This window comes from Panthera tigris, chromosome A2 (genome assembly GCF_018350195.1).
Source record: "Panthera tigris isolate Pti1 chromosome A2, P.tigris_Pti1_mat1.1, whole genome shotgun sequence".
NCBI lineage: Eukaryota > Metazoa > Chordata > Mammalia > Carnivora > Felidae > Panthera > Panthera tigris.
In genome coordinates, this window is record NC_056661.1 from 20319166 (window position 1) to 20335556 (window position 16391).

At 38.7% G+C, this 16391-nt stretch overlaps 1 protein-coding gene and 1 pseudogene across 8 annotated transcripts in view; one reads left to right on the forward strand and one right to left on the reverse strand.

Annotated features, from left to right (window-relative positions):
* The window catches only part of RAD54L2 (RAD54 like 2), a 117863-nt gene that overhangs the window by 59510 nt on the left and 41962 nt on the right, over positions 1-16391 (forward strand). The gene's annotated exons all lie outside the window — the stretch shown is intronic.
* Positions 12205-12725, reverse strand: LOC102954454 (annotated as a pseudogene).

Sequence of the window (16391 nt, forward strand, 5' to 3'; positions counted from 1 at the left end):
CAAAAAATTAGAGAACTACCCTATGATCCAAGAATTGAACTACTGGGTATTTACCCAAAAAATAGAAAAGCACTGGCTCAAAAAGATACATGGATCCTTTGTTTATTGCAGCATCACTTACAATGGCAGCAGCCCAAGTGTTCATCAGTAGATGAATGAATAAAGAGGATGTAATGTGTATACACACACATAAATACAATGGAATATTATTCAGCCACAAAAAGAACAGAATCTTGCCATTTGTAATAACATGGATGGATCTAGAAATATAATACTAAGCAAAATAAGCCAGTCAGAGAAGGACAAATATTATATTATTTCATTCATGTGGAATTTAAGAAACAAGACAAAAGAAAAAGACACAAACAAAAAAACAGACTCTTAACTATAGAGAACAAACTGATGGTTGCCAGAGGGGACGTGGGTGGGGGCATGGGTGAAATAGGTGAAGGGGACTAATAATACACTTATCTTGATGAGCACTGAATAATATATGGAATTGTTGAATTACTGTAATGTACACCTAAAACTGATATAACACTGTTAATTACACTGGAATTAAAATTAAAAGAGAATTGGCTGTCAGATTTAGCAGTGTGGGCGTCCTTGGTGACCTTGATGAGCATTTCAGTGCCATGATAGGGGCTAACATAAGAACAGGTGGAGGGGCGCCTGGGTGGCTCATTTGGATAAGTGGCCGACTTTGGCTCAGGTCACGATCTCGCGGTCTGTGAGTTCGAGCCCCGCGTCGGGCTCTGTGCTGACAGCTCAGAGCCTGGAGCCTGTTTCAGATTCTGTGTCTCCCTCTCTCTCTGACCCTCCCCTGTTCATGCTCTGTCTCCCTCTGTCTCAAAAATAAATAAACGTTAAAAAAAAAAATTAAAAAAATAAAAAAAACAGGTGGAGAGGAATTGGAGACCCTAAGAATAGACAAGTTTTTTGAGGGGTTTTGCTATAAAAGGAAACAAAAAGAAGAAGCAATAAATGAGGGGGTATTTGAGGTCAAGGAAAGGCTTTTTTAGGGGTGCCTGAGTGGTTCAGTTGGTTGAGTGTCTTACTCCTGATTTTGGCTCAGGTCATGATCTCGCGGTTCATGGGATCCAGCCCCATGTTAGGCTCTGTGCTGACACTGTGGAGCCTGCTTGGGATTCTCTATCTCTCCCTCTCTCTCTCTCTCTCAAATAAATCTAAAAAACATTAAAAATAAAAAGAAAGGCTTTTTTAAAAGTTAAAAAGTTTCATCCTTCTAACTTTTTGCCAGTGGGGCTTATCAGGTAGGGAGGGAGAAATGGATGACACAGTATAGTTGGGGGCAGTCCCTACTGGCTCAAGCCAAGACCTGGGAAAAATCCTTTACCTCAGCATGTTAGTGTGTAATAGAAAGGAACACCCCTCAGGGCAAGGTAATCATCTTCCTCTAAATTTTTGTATCTTGGGCAAGACCTTGCTGAGCCTTCAGGTTCACTTCTGCAAGATGAAATTCTGCAACCTGAACTCTAGATCTGTTGTTTTCTGATTCTGGATGAAGATGTGGAAGTATGGGCATGTTTTTAGGAACAAAGAGGAATCACCAAAGTGGAGAAAAGGGCTGTGAATCTGCATGGAAGGCCAGTTTAGCCATGTATTAGCTCTCTATTGCATTTTAGCATTTTTTTCTCAACTTAGATGACCAGCACCAGTCCTTAAATTACAGATTCATGACAGATCTTTTTATTCTGTATTTGTTTTATCCTCTTCCCTTCCCCAGAAAGTTGTATCACCTCTTCCTGAGACAAGTTGGATATCTGTTGTTGGACTGATTTTTTAGAGTAGCCTAAATCAAGAATTTAGGGTGACTTCTTACTAGAAATGAAGTAGTGCCAATTTTGCAACCATTTCCTGTCCTTTTCTGTGTGCCAGACTTAAAGACACAAAGGTGCAGAGTTCAGGTGTGCTGGGGGCAGAAGATTGTTTGTAAATCTGCAGCAGGAAAGCGTGTCAGATGTTGACCCAGTTGTTCAGAGTGACTTTGTAGGACCTTCAACCCTCTTTCCCAATAATCCAGGGGGTGGGAACTTCTGACTGTGAGTTTAATTTGCATTTCCCTGATTATTTAAGATGTTAGGCTTTTTCCATATGCTTATGACCATTTTCAGTCTTGTAAAGTGTCTGAACACATTTTTTGGAACATTTTTCTTTCCTTTCATCTATTTCTTATTGATTGGAATTCTTCATATCTGGTTATGAGTCTTATTGGGTACACACACACACACACACACACACACACACACACATATCTTTTCCTTCTATATTGCTTGATTTTTCACTTTTAATTGTGTTTTGTGGGGCTTATTTTGCAGTTTTATGCTCCTTTTTATATTGTATTTTTGATGAATAGATGTTTTAATTATAATGAAATCAAATTTATTTTTACCCTTTATGTTTAGTGCTTTAGTGCTTCCCCATGGTCATGAAGATATTGTTATTTTTTAGAAGCTTTAAATGTTTTACCTTCACATTTAGGTCAGTGATCCATCGTGAATTGATTTTTGTATGGTGTGAGGTAGGGGTCAAGGTTCATCCTTCTCATTTCCAAATATGATTATCTAATTGATTCAGCATTCTGCATTGCATTTTCCTGTACCTTTTGTTATAAACCGAGGCACAGTACATACATAGCTGTCTCTGAACTCTATTTTTTTTCCACATAACTTTCAGGGAAATGGGAATAGAGGGGAAATTATGCAGTGTGGTGGCTAAGAGCATGAACTCTGGAGACAGATCAGTCACCTGGGTTTAGATCCTATCTTTACTACTTAATGGCTTTCGAGCAAGTTTCCTTATCTGTAAAATGGGAATAATGGTAGCACTATCTACTTAATAGGGCTGTTTTGAGGACTGAATGAGTTAATGTTTATAGTATTTGTAATGGCCTTGGACATGCAGTGCATGGGATCCAAATCTAGTAGGGCTCACTGCAGACCTGGTGCTGGGCCTGTAGCTATTCACCAGCTACTTTGTCTGCCCTGACTTCACAGTTCCCAGCAATCCTCCTGAAGGAGTGTCTTTAAGTGTTTTGTAAATTGTATCCTGAAGTCTTATAGTAGTCTTTGGTCCAATTTAGAGTACAGAAGCAGGATGTGCCAGGTTTGAATAAAATTCCCCAAACAGCATACCAAGAGAGAAAGCATCAGTTACTAACCTTGTCTCCCCAGATATATTGACAGGCACTGCAGCCTAACAATGTTGAGCACATGCTGAAATAAAAATAAAAAGGAAGAAACCTAGAGATGGTCTTCTTATAGGCTTTTAGGCAGAGACCTGAAAGAGAATATGGGTTACAATTAAATTAGAATCTAACACATCCCTGTTAGATAAGGAAATGAGAAAAGAGGGACACAGCATCTGCAAGGGCCCAGAGCCTCTGAGAGCACCATGCTTTTGAGGCTAGAGAACATGGAACTGAGAGTGTGTGGGTGGAGGGAGGTTTTTGGTAGTCAGGTTGTGAGCTAGCAATCAGGAAAGGCATGAAGGATTTCAGATTTTATCCTAAGAGCAGAAGGGATAGTTTTAAAGTGTTTTAAAAGATCCTGGGTGGGTGGAGACTGTGACTAGAGCGGATTCACAAAGCTCACTCTTTCTGCAGTGTGGATTGCAGGGAGGCAGGGAGACTCTGGAGGCCAGAGCAAGAATCCAGACCAGGTAGTACAGTGGTGTGGAGAGAAGAAGAGAGGGATATTTAGGTAACTTCTTAGAGCACAGAATTCATGACTGAATATGAGGAAATGAGAGAAAGCAAGAATGAATGAGGCTTTTTTCCCTTGATGGTCACTGAGTGTGGTGGAGGTCTAAAGAGTTGCTACTCTGTGGGGTGTGGGATGCTGGGAGAGCTACTGCTCTTCCACTATAGAGACTTTGTGCTTATGTTCTTAGCCACTCTTCTTTTAATTGTCCCCTTCACCCATTAGGAAGCAAGGCTGTTGTGTAATGTGCTCCTGGATAAGTACATATTTTCTTTGCATTTTCTACAGCCCCAAGGAAAAGGTTTGTTATTTTATTTTTATTTCTTAAATTAAATTTAATTAATTAATTAAGTAATTAATTTTTACGTAATCTCTGCACCCAACATGGGGCTCAGACTCATGATCCCAAGATCAACAGTCTCATGCTCTACTGACTGAACCAGCCAGGCATCCTTGTTGTTTTATTTTTAATATGATCAGCCAGAAAGGGCCTTACCAGTCTTTCTTTGATCAGAGCAACTCTCTAGCCTTTTGCATTCATGGAGTTAACATTTAAGGTTCCAGCCAATGAGACTATTCCGAGAGTCTGTAATCTGCACTAGTTTATTATTTTGCCAAGGCATGACTTTTTTTTTTTTTAATTTTTTTTTTCAACGTTTTTTATTTATTTTTGGGACAGAGAGAGACAGAGCATGAACGGGGGAGGGGCAGAGAGAGAGGGAGACACAGAATCAGAAACAGGCTCCAGGCTCCGAGCCATCAGCCCAGAGCCCGACGCGGGGCTCGAACTCACGGACCGCGAGATCGTGACCTGGCTGAAGTCGGACGCTTAACCGACTGCGCCACCCAGGCGCCCCACCAAGGCATGACTTTTAATGATGCTCTCTTCAGGTTGGGGTTTGGAGAGTGAGTCCTGTCCTGTCCTCCAGAGCATCTGCTCCTCAACCTACCCTGTTCTCTGCTCTCAGCTCAGAAATTCTGACGGGATTGTTTAAATGTTTCAGTTGTACATGAATGCATTTTGTGGAAGAAATTATGTGCTGTAGCAGTATTCTCTAATTTGGGCATTTTGCAAAGGTATCTTCTCTCTTGCCTCCTGTGCTTTCCCTTCATGATGTCTGTTGTGAAGTCTGATTTGATGCTTTGCTTGTGAAACCCTACTCTTTGTTCACAGCCTTTTCTCACCTAATGAATCCTTTTGGGAATTTGAGGTTTTATTTTTTGTGGTTGGTAGCCTCAATACATTAAAATGTTCATGAGTAGAATGAAAAAGTAAAAGTTCTGTTGATTGACCTTCCCCACCTCCTCCCTGCAATACAGATTCCTAGCATGCTTTTGTTTGTCCATTGGACCAGCTTTACTGTCTTCTAGGTTAACAGACACAAGTAACACATTTTGAAGGATTATCACCTTAGTGTGTGTACCCAAGTCCTCTCTCAAAAGACACAGAATGAGCTTTTGCTATTTCTCTTTGCTCATTCCCTCTTAAAAGAGGCAGCACTTAATGCCATCCTAGTTTCCTCTTGCGTGTTGTGGACACCCTTACATGGGAGTCCTAGTGGAGTTTGCATGTTATGGAAAGATTTGTATGTTATTCTGTGCTTCTGCCACCATTTAAAGTGGGTTTGCAGGCAGGAGAATGGGTGTGGGGTTTTGCCAGCCTGAGCTCCAGAGGGAGGGGCAACAGTTTCCCAAGGCCATAAACAGGCTTATTCTCTTCATTCTTCTTTTAAAATCCCCACTTTGATGATGCTGAGATCCTGTTTTCCCCTCTTACACTCAGCTATCAGGCTCAGTGGGGATGCCTGGAGATTGCTTTCTAGCCTCCTTGAGAGAGGCTGCCAATTGGAGTCCTCACAGAAGAGCAGGAAGCCCAGCATGGACTGACATGTCCCTTGAACCAGCTCCAGTCTTGACACTTCTCTCTGGTTATATAACATCAAGCAGCTGCAGCTTCCAGAACCACTTTATTCCTTATAGTGCTGAATGGCAGGTGGAGGAAGCACTGACCCTTTAGTGATCCTGAAGTTTCCAGGAATAATTTGCTTGAGTATTTAATTCTATTTTTATTTCTCCCATGTTTGCATCACTCATACTTTGGGAAATAAGCAAGGCAATAGTCCATTGCTTCAGTCTTCCCACTAAGGTCCTTAGCCTAGTCCCTATTTATTGATTGATTTATTTTTTTAGGGTGATGTATTTTAAATTTTTTATTATTTTTAAAAGTATTTATTTAATTTTTTATTTTAACGTTTATTTATTTATTTTGTGAGAGAGAGAGCACAAGCGGGGAAGGGACAGAGAGAAGGAGAAAGAGAATCCCAAGCAGGCTCTGTGCTGTCAGTGCAGAGCCCCACACGGAGCTGGTTCTCACAAACCGTGAGATCATGACCTGAGCCAAAATTAAGATTTGGTCGCTCAACCAACTAGGCCACTCAGGCACCCCGAAGTTTTTTTTTTTTTTTTAGTGTTTTATTTGTTTTTGAGAGAGATAGTGCAAGCTGGGAAGGGGCAGAGAAACAGGGGACAGAGGATCTGAAGCTCAACTGACTGAGCCACCCAGGCACCCCTCACATAATCCTTTTTAAAAATCTTTATTAGACAGTTAAGAGACCTTTGGAAGTAAAATTACAAGGGAAAATTTTGAGGAAAGAGTGGCCAGTCTATTATCACTCGAGACCTTTAGCAGATCTGGAAGGAAGAGCTCTCCCCACCCCAGGCAGCTGACTGAAGATCGCTAGGTGCCATGGTCACCAGGTGCCTTGGGTCATATGTTGCTCTTGGATGGGCTGCAGCTGTTTCCAGATAGGATTCAGCTCTTCAACTTTGCATGCTGGGTAGTGGGGTTTCCCTCCCTTAATGTGTTACAATGGCTAGATGTTGTGTTGCTTCTGGAATTCTGGGGGATGGAAGGATGGGGTAAATCAGGCTGAGTATATATGATCAGCATTAATGTTTAGCATGGAGACTTCAGGGAAGGAGGGGAAAAAATTAGTGTGAGTGTTCTCATGGCTGATGGAATAATAAAGTTGAGTGATTGGAGTGAGTGTGGGAATACTTCAAGAACCAGCCTACATTTCTTCAGTTTTGACTACTGTAGGCGATGAAGTTTTTCAGATTTGTAAGTATTCTGTATTACACTTACAACTCCTTTGCTATTTGTTTTAACATTGTTGATAGTGTTCTTTGTTGTAAAAAAAAAGAATCTGTAATTTTATTGTAGTCACTTTAAATAAGCTTTTCCATTGTTCAGTGGTCATTTATTTCATGGGTGGAAAAGAGGCATATTTTAAAGATTGGAATGTGGTTTTCATCAACATCTTTGTTCTTAAGTGTTTATTTTGAGAGGGGGGTGTGGAGAAAGCATGAGCAGGGGAAAGCATGAGCAGGGGAGGGGCAGAGAGAGAGGGAGAGAGAAAATCCCAAGCAGGCTCCTTGCCATCAGCACAGAGCCCAATGCGCGGCTCAGACCCACAAATTGTGAAATCATGACCTAGGCGGAAATCAAGAGTCAGACGCCCAGGGGCGCCTGGGTGGCGCAGTCGGTTAAGCGTCCGACTTCAGCCAGGTCACGATCTCGCGGTCCGTGAGTTCGAGCCCCGCGTCAGGCTCTGGGCTGATGGCTCGGAGCCTGGAGCCTGTTTCCGATTCTGTGTCTCCCTCTCTCTCTGCCCCTCCCCCGTTCCTGCTCTGTCTCTCTCTGTCCCAAAAATAAATAAAAAACGTTGAAAAAAAATTTTTTTTTTAAAAAAAAAGAGTCAGACGCCCAACCGAGCCACCCAGGCACCCCTCATTTTTTTTTTAAGGATGCCTTGTGAAGAGCAGAAGTTTTTAATTTTGATGAAGCACATTTATCATTTTTTTCGCTTGTGGTTCAAGCTTTTTGTATCCTGCTTAAGAAATCTTTACTTACCCTAGGGGTGCCTGGGTGGCTCAGTTGGTCGAGTGTCTGACTTCACCTCAGGTCATGATCTCACAGTTCATGGTTTCGAGCCCTGCATGAAGCTCTGTGCTGACAGCCTGGAGCCTGCTTCGGATTCTGTGTCTCCCTCTCTCTCTGTCCCTCCCCTACTCTCTTTCTTTCTTTCAAAAATAAACATTAAAAAAAAAAAAAATCTTTACTAACCCTAAAGTTGCGAATATTTTCTACTACATTTTCTGCTAGAAGTTTTATAGTTTAAGCTTTTATATTTAGGCCTTGATCCATTTTGAATTATTGTTTATGTATAATATGTAATGAGGTGAGAATTGTATCTGTTGCAAATGGTGTGTTGGAAAGATTATCTTTCTCCATTGAATTACTTTTAATTACCTTTACAAAGAATCAATTGACTATAAATGTGTGGTCTAATTCTGGACTGTATTATATTAATTACTATGTTTATCCCTAGGCAAAATCATAATTACTGTAGTTTCAATCAGATAGTACAATAATTCCAACTTCATTGTTGTCTTAAAAAATTGTTTTGATTACTGTAGGACTTTTGCATTTTCATAAGAATTTTAGACTTCTGTCAATTTCAGTTGCAGATAGTGGCCACAGTTAAAATAGCAAAGTGGAAGCTACATTGCCTTTTATGCTAGCCTTGGAAGTTATAGTGTCACTTCTGTCTTATTCTTTTGGTTATAAGCAAGTCATAAGCCCACCCAGATTCAAGAGAAAAAGATTAGAATTTATTTCTCAATAGGAGGAGGATCAGCGTCAAACTGTAGGAAAGCATTGGGATGAAAGATATTGTTACATTCATCTTTGGAAAAAAGACTGCCACATTCCAGCCTCTGGCCACAGTAATTCACATCATCCCACAAGCAAAATACACTGCCCCCTTTCCTCAAGACCCTCAAAGTTTCATTCCATTTCAGCATCAGTTTATAGTCCAAGATCTTGTCATCTAACTCAGATCCATGTGTGAATGTGGCTTTTAGTTGTAGTTTCTTGAATTCACTCCCTAAGTACAGTTTCTCTTATCTGAAGACTTTTTTCTAAGTCTTTTGTTTAACAGAGATCTTCTAGGCATGCCTGCAAAATCTTTAGGAGGCTTTTAGTCTGTTTGAAAAGGTCTATGAGGCACTACTTTAAATATTTCTGAAATCATAACAAAGGATCTTACAGGTCTACCCTGGATTTGATATCAATTTTCCATGCTACTACTGGTGATAGAGTTGCTAAACTGTCTGAAACAGTGTTTCTTTTCCTTTAGCTTTCTGTAACATTTTCCTTTAAGCCTTCATCAGTAATCTCCTTGAGACCCTTTGGGCTTTTATGACCAGTTTCCTTATGACCCTTCCAGCTTCTTCTCACCACTTAACACCAAACGCAAAACCATACTCTAATTTTTTATTGATTTGTTTATTCTTATTTACCCCAAGTACCAAGTTTCTGTTTCAGTTACTGTGTCATAAATTTCCCCAACACTTAAATGATTTAAAACAATAACATTTATTATTTCTTTTGGTTGCTGCTTGGCTGACAGTCTAACATCTAGGCCATCTAGATTTCCCTCCTTCCCTCCCTTCCTCTCTGCCTTCCTTCCTTTCTTTTTCAATTTTTTTAAAGTAAGCCCTACCCCCAGTGTGGGGCTGAAACTCACCACTCCAAGATCAAGAGTTGCAAGCTCTACTGACTGAGCCAGACAGGTGCCCCCAGATTTCTCCTGATTGAATTTTTCTTGACTATGGATACTTTCCTGTTTCTTTGCATATCTGGTGATTTTTGAGTAAATAAAATGGTCTTTGTGCATAATATATTGTAGAGGCTCTGCATTCTTGTTCATTCTGATTTTCACAGGCAGTTCAGTTACTGATTGATCCATCACCTTGAACTTATGAAGCCTTGGTTTTATGCCATTTTAGTACCAATCTGTGAAAAGCCCAAGATGTTTTCCAATCTAATTTGGTAGGACTCAATCTCTAAATTCTCTCTTCTTGCAGACCTTGTCAGGGCTTGGTTTTAGGCTTTGTTAGGGAGGATCCAGTATATAGGTCTTACTTTAGAATGTGGTTCATACTCTTAGGGACAGCCTTTCTTTTGTCTCAGCAAGATGGCAGGGGTGTTATATAAAATGTTAATGACATCTTTAAACTCTGGCAAGTCTACAACTCCCCAATTCCCCTGGCATTGCTCTTCCCCTAGCACTGCTAGGCTTCTAGTATCTCTATGCTGCTCTCACTGTGGTCAGATACATACTCTGAATGATTTCACTTGTTTGAAATGTGTTGAGGTTTGCTTTATGGTGCAGTATATGGACAATTTTGATAAATGATGCATGAGCTGTTGAAAACAATGTGTGTTTTGTCATTGTTGAGTGAAGTGTTCTAAATATGTTTGTTAATTCAGGTTTGTTGTTTCATTCAGTTCTTGTATAGCCTTACTGGTGTTTTTGTCTGTTGGCTCATATTCTTGAAAGAGACTTGTTAGTCTCTCATTATGATTATAGATTTCTGTATTTCTTCTTTCAGTTTTGTCAGTTTTAATGTATTTTGACACTAAGGTGTTGTGTGTATACAGAATTGATATTGTTATATTTTCTTTGTACAATGACCCTTTGTCATTATGAAACATCCCTTTTTATTTCTAGTAATGCTTCTTACCCTAATGTCTCTTTCACCTGATTTAGTATAGATAGATATGTCAGCTTTTGATTAGTGTTTATTAGTGTTTATTCTTTTACTTTTTTTTTTTTTTTTGGTCTATTCTTTTACTTTCAACTTTTTCTCTGTTCTTATTTGTTTTTCATGCTTGCACCAGTTAGTTGGGTTTTGTTTTTTTGATTCAGTCTGACAGTTTTAGTCTTTTAATTGAAATATTTAGTCAATTTATAGTTTATGTAATTATTGATAGAGTTGTGTTAAAATGTATCATCTTGCTGTTTATTTTCTATATCATCTTCTATTTTGTTCTTTTTCCTTTGGATTAATCAAGTTGTTGGCATTTTTTTTGTTTTTGTTTTTGTATGATTCAGTTTTCTTCCTATTGGCTTGTTAGTTATACAATCTTTTACTATGCTTTTAGTGGTTATTTAGGTTATGGTATGCATCCTTGTCTAATATAAATCATTGCTTTTATTACTTCCCCAACTGTATTAGAACCTTAGAACATTTTATTTTATTTTATTTTATTTTATTTTATTTTATTTTATCTTATCTTATCTTATCTTATCTTATTATTTATTTTTAACCTTACAGCATTTTAAATCTGTTTACTTCTTTCTTGCCTTTTAGGTTATATATCCTTATTTTAACTCTACACATTTTACTTAAAAAATTTTTTTAATGTTTACTTTTGAGAGAGAGAGAGAGAGAGAGAGAGAGTGAGCCAGTGAGTGAGCATGAGTGGGGGAGGGGCAGGGGGGGTGGGGACACAGAATCTGAAACAGGCTTCAGGCTCTGAGCTGTCAGTGCAGAGCCTGACATGGGGCTTGAACCTATGAACTGGGAGATCATGACCTGAGCTGAAGTCAGATGTTTAACTGACTGAGTCACCCAGGCACCCCTTAATTCTACACATTTTAAATGCTATAAAATGTTATTGTTTTTCTATAGTCAGTATTCATTATATTTGCCACATCTATACCCTTTTTGTTTGTTTGTTTGTTTGTTTATTTATTTTTAGGAGTTTATTTGAGCAAACATCAAATAGGGTGGTACCAACTAGAAGAGGTTAGGAGCCTTTCCTTTTATGGTGTTTTTCATTCCTTCATTTCTTTCTTTCTTTCTTTCTTTTTTTTTTTTTTTTTTTTTTTTTTTTGTCTGAGATCATTTTTTTTTCTGTCTCAAGGACTCCCTTTGGTATTTAGGTTTGAAAATGTTTTTTGGCAACAAATTTAATCTGTGTTTCTGTTTGTCTGAAAATTGCTTTATTTTGCCCTCATTTTTGAATGATGTATTAGCAGGTACAAAATTCTAGGTTGCCAGTTACTTTCTTTCAACACTTAGAAGATTTTCCACTGTCTTCTAGCATCTTTCATGTCTGAAAAATGCATTGCCATTCCTATTGTTGCTCCTTTGAAGGTAATGTGTTCTCCCCCACTTATGACTACTTGTACAGCTTTTTACTTGGTATTAGTTTTCAAAAGTTTTGCAATAAGCTCCCTAGGAATGATTTTTTGTTGTGTTTTGTTTTTTTCTATTTATCCTACCTGTCATCCATAGAGCTTCTTGATTCCAGTTATTATATATGTTATTTCTAGAATTTCCCTTTGATTGTCTTTTTTTATTGAGTCTGATTATTTGGTGACATTATCCCTGTTTTCATTTTCCCCATTTCTTTGTTGTCTTGCACATTTTATCAGTTATTTATTTTTTTTTTTTAAGTGTCTAGACCACCAGTGATTCTGGTTCTGTTGTCTGTTTATCACCTCTTAGTTTTTGTTTTTTTTTTTTGATACATTATCTTATTTTATTCAAATACCAGTCTGATCACACATGGTCCAAAAACACTCAAATAACAAACCAAGTATAGACAGATGTTAAAGATTGGTCTTCAAATATCATAGCCAATGATCATAGCCACGCTTTCCTATGATCTCGCTGACATAAAATCACATCCACACCTCAGTAGCCACCAAACCATTCAGCAGAGCTTCCTTAACTGTGAGCTCTTTGAAGCTACCAGTTTGAGCACTCTTGACTATTTTTTTCAAGCTCTGAATAGCTGTAGGGATCTCAGCAGGGGTTGGAGGAACCAACTCAACCTTGGCATAGTGTCAAAATGTGGCCAATTGAGTCTTCGAGCAAGTCACAGCAGCCTTCACCAGCTCTGGGGCCTTCTCCGTGAGGTTACAGACAAACTGGGCCATGATTCCACGATTTTCCCTCTCAGTTTTTGACCATTTGGTCTTGTCTCCTGGCATAGCTGGTAATTTTTCATTGAATGCTGGGCAGTGTACATAAAAAGTTATAGAGACTATGGATAATATCTTTAGAGAAGTTTTCCTTTTCTTCTTCTAGGCACATACAGTGGGGCTGATCACCTTAATCCAGCAGGACAAAGTTGAATAAATGTCAGATCATAGTTTATAAGCCTTTGTTTACTCCTGGCACACCCCTGTTTCTAGAGTAAGGCCATCCCATAGATTCCACTTGAGAACGAAGGTGTTCCCTGGAACCATCTGCTCTGGTGGTTCCTAAATTTCTAATCCTTCTCTGCACCTTGAGATTGCAGAAACATATTCTCTGCTTTTCAGTGGCTTTTAGCTTAGCTTTTTAGTCTCCCATCTCACCTTTAGAGCAAAGCAAATGACCTGATGAAAATGAACTGAGTTTTTGGCTCAGTTTTGCTTTTCCCATTTCATTAGGATCATGGTCCCTCATGTCTTCAATTTTTGTCTTTTTAGCCTCATGAAATTGTCAAAAGTTCTGGTTTCTTTGCTTTTTATTAACAGCCCTCAGTTTGGATGACTCTCCGTTTGCCCCAACACTCAGACTTGGCAAAAGAGGGGAATAAATGGCAGGAGAATGCTAGCTCACCTCTTCTTAATTTCCCTTTCTCTGTAATCTTGTCCCTTCTACTTCTGGTTCTCTCAGCATCTCTTCAATGCCTTCAAAAAGGTTTTGTTGTTTTTAAATTCAATAACATGTTTCTAGCTATTCTTAGTGCAGGCAGTGGTTTGCCTCAAGCTATTCCATCTTAGCTGGAAGCAGAAGCACCAAGCCAACATTTAAAAATATGTATATATTCTTATTGAGGTACATTTTAAAGTTATAATTCAATGATTTTTAGTATATTCACAAGGTTTTTAACTATCACTACTGTCTAATTTCAGAACATTTTCATTACTCCAAGAAACAACCCTGTTATCCATAGGCAGGCACTCCCATTACCCTCTCTCTCAGCCCCTTGCAACCACTATCCTGCTTGCTATCTATATAGACTTACTTGTTCTGGGCATTTCTATAAGTGTAATTGTACAATATGAGGCCTTTTGTGTCAGACTTCTTTAACTTAGTGCAATGACTAAGCCAACTGTGTGTATGTGTGTGTTAAAATATATGTAACATGAAATTTACCATTTTGGCCATTTTAAAGTGTAGAATTCTGTGGCATTAAGTACATTTATACTGTTTTGTAACCTTCACCACTATCCATTACCAAAACTTTTTAATCATTCCATATTGAAACTCTGTACCCTTTAAATCATCACTCTCCATCACTTTCTGTCTTTATTTTAACTATGCTAAATACTTCATATAAATAGAATCATGCAGTATTTGTCCTTTTGTGACTGAATTATTTAATTTAACATAATGTCCTCAAGAATCACGTTGTAACCCAGCAATTGCACTACTAGGTATTTATCCAAGGGATACAGGTGTGCTGTTTCAAAGGGGCACATGCACCCCAATGTTTATAGCAGTGCTATTGGCATTAGCCAAAATATGGAAACAGCCCAATTGTCCATCGATGGGTAAATGGATAAAGAAGATGTGGTGTATATATATACAATGCAGTATTACTCGACAATCAAAAAAAAAAAAAATGAGATCTTGCCATTTGCAACTATGTGGATGGAACTGGAGGGTATTATGCCAAGCAAAATAAGTCAGAGAAAGACAAGTATCCTATGACTTCACTCATATGTGGAATTTAAGATACAAAAAAGATGAACATAAGGGAAGGGAAGCAAAAATAATATAAAAACAGGGAAGGGGACAAAACATAAGAGACCCTTAAATACAGAGAACGAACAGGGTTGCTGGAGGGGTTGTGGGTGGGGGGATGGGCTAAATGGGTAAGGGGCATTAAGAAAGACACTTGTTTTTCTTAATGAAGCACTGGGTGTTATACATAGGGGATGAATCACTAGAATCTACTTCTGAAATCATTATTGCACTAGATGCTAACTAACTTGGATGTAAATTTAAAAATAAATAATAAAAGAAACAAAAAGAATCATGTTGTGGCATGTGTCAGAATTTCTTTCTAAGGCTGAATAATATTCTATTGTATGTATATATCACATTTTACTTACCCTTTTATCCATCAGTGGATACCTAGGTTGTTTCCTTGTTTTAGCTATTATGAATAATGATCCTGTGAGCAAGACTGTATGTCAAGACTCTGCTTTCAGTTCTTTTGAGTATATGTCCAGAAGTGGAATGGCTGGATCACATGGCACTCCAGTGTTCTAACTTATTGAGGGATTGCCCTACTGTTTTCCATAGCAGCTGTGTCATTGTGCATTCTTTTTTTGGGAGGGGGGGAATAATGATGAATTCAATTTTATTTATTCTTTTTTTAATTTTATTTTTTAAATTTATATCCAAATTAGCATATAGTGCAACAATAATTTCAGGAGTAGATTCCCTAATGCCCCCTACCCATTTAGCCCATCCCCCATCCCACAACCCCTCCAGTAACCCTCTGTTAGTTCTCCATGTTTAAGAGTCTCTTACGTTTTGTCCGCCTCCCTGTTTTATATTATTTTTGTTTCCCTTCCCTTATGTTCATCTGTTCTGTGTCTTAAAGTCCTCACATGAGTGAAGTCATAGGATACTTGTCTTTCTCTGACTAATTTCACTTAGCATAGTACCCTCCAGTTCCATCCACATTGTTGCAAATGGCAAGATTTCATTCTTTTTAATTGCCAAGTAATACTCCATTGTGTGTGTGTGTGTGTATACACACACCACATCTTCTTTATCCATTCATCCATCAATGGACATTTGGGCTCTTTCCATACTTTGGCTATTGTTGATAATGCTGCTGTAAACATTGAGGAGCATGTGCCCCTTTGAAACAGCATACTTGTATCCCTTGGATAAATACCTAGTAGTGCAATTGCTGGGTCGTAAGGTAGTTCTATTTTTAATTTTTTGAGGAATCTCCATACTGTTTTCCAGAGTGGCTGCACCAACTTGCATTCCTACCAGCAATGCAAAAGAGATCCTCTTTCTCCACATCCTCACCAACAGCTGTCATTGCCTGAGTTGTTAATGTTAGCCATTCTGACAGGGGTAAGGTGGTATCTCATTGTGGTTTTGATTTGTATTTTCCTGAAGATGAGTGATGTTGAGCATTTTTTCATGTGTCAGTCGGCCATCTGGGTGTCTTCTTTGGAGAAGTGTCTATTCATGTCTTTTGCCCATTTCTTCACTGGATTATTTGTTATTTGGGTGTTGAGTTTGATAAGTTCTTTATAGATTTTGGATACTGACCCTTTATCTGATATGTCCTTTGCAAATATCTTTTCCCATTCCGTCGGGTGCCTTTTAGTTTTGCTGATTGTTTCCTTCACTGTGCAGAAGATTTTTCTTTTGATGAGGTCCCAATAGTTCATTTTTGCTTTTGTTTCCCTTGCCTCCAGAGATGTGTTGAGTGAGAAGTTGCTGCGGCCAAGATCAAAGAGGTTTTTGCCTGCTTTTTCCTGGATCATCATGGATTTTGATGGCTTCCTGTCTTACTTTTAGGTCTTTCATCCATTTTGAGTTTATTTTTGTGTATGGTGTAAGAAAGTTGTCCAGGTTCATTTTTCTGCATGTCACTGTCCAGTTTTCCCAGCACCACTTGCTGAAGAGACTGTCTTTATTCCACTGGATATTCTTTCCTGCTTTGTCAAAGATTAGTTGGCCATACATTTGTGGGTCCATTTCTGGGTTCTCTATTCTGTTCCGTTGATCTGAGTGTCTTTTTTTGTGCCATCATTGTGCATTCTTGCCAATAGTGCACAA